Genomic DNA, 507 nt, shown 5'->3' on the forward strand with positions numbered 1-507 from the left:
CATTGTAGAAGTCCCCAAAATTAAGAGCTGCAACCTGGCAGACAAAATTCGAGCCAATAGAGATATAAATAATACATCCAATTGACATTGGGAATCAGGAAAGGCTGAATTAAAAGCGGAGGTACCTCAGTCAGACATTGAAGAGTGAGGTTCCTATATGCTGGAACAGGAAAAAATTTAAGGAGGGTCTCAAGCTGTAAACAACCAGAACAGCAATCAGAACAACATAATTGTGGTACCAATTAACATCAATCTATGACTTATGTCAAGTATATTACCAAAGGAGACTCAAAAATATAACCCAATGGAATCCAGGAAAGATAGGCATGCAACGCAGACAGAGTTGCACGTATAAGATCCTGTCTTTGAGAAGCTGAGAGGACATATAGGCATAACTCATGAATGAGTTTAAACTCGCTGCACATAGAAAAGCACAAATAGATAAATAATGAGAGACAACGTCACTTAACCAACATATACAAGATACTATAGTTTGACCAAAAAAAA

General features: G+C 37.3%; 1 long non-coding RNA gene across 1 annotated transcript; it reads right to left on the reverse strand.

Annotated features, from left to right (window-relative positions):
- LOC104774878 lies at positions 1-414 on the reverse strand. Its single transcript, XR_765560.1, has 3 exons — positions 279-414; positions 126-194; positions 1-34 (listed from the first exon to the last, which is right to left on the reverse strand). It is a non-coding gene; the product is annotated as an uncharacterized LOC104774878 (long non-coding RNA).
- Between the last annotated feature and the right edge of the window lie 93 nt (positions 415-507).

The sequence above is a fragment of the Camelina sativa genome, unplaced genomic scaffold (assembly GCF_000633955.1).
Source record: "Camelina sativa cultivar DH55 unplaced genomic scaffold, Cs unpScaffold06408, whole genome shotgun sequence".
Classification (NCBI taxonomy): domain Eukaryota; kingdom Viridiplantae; phylum Streptophyta; class Magnoliopsida; order Brassicales; family Brassicaceae; genus Camelina; species Camelina sativa.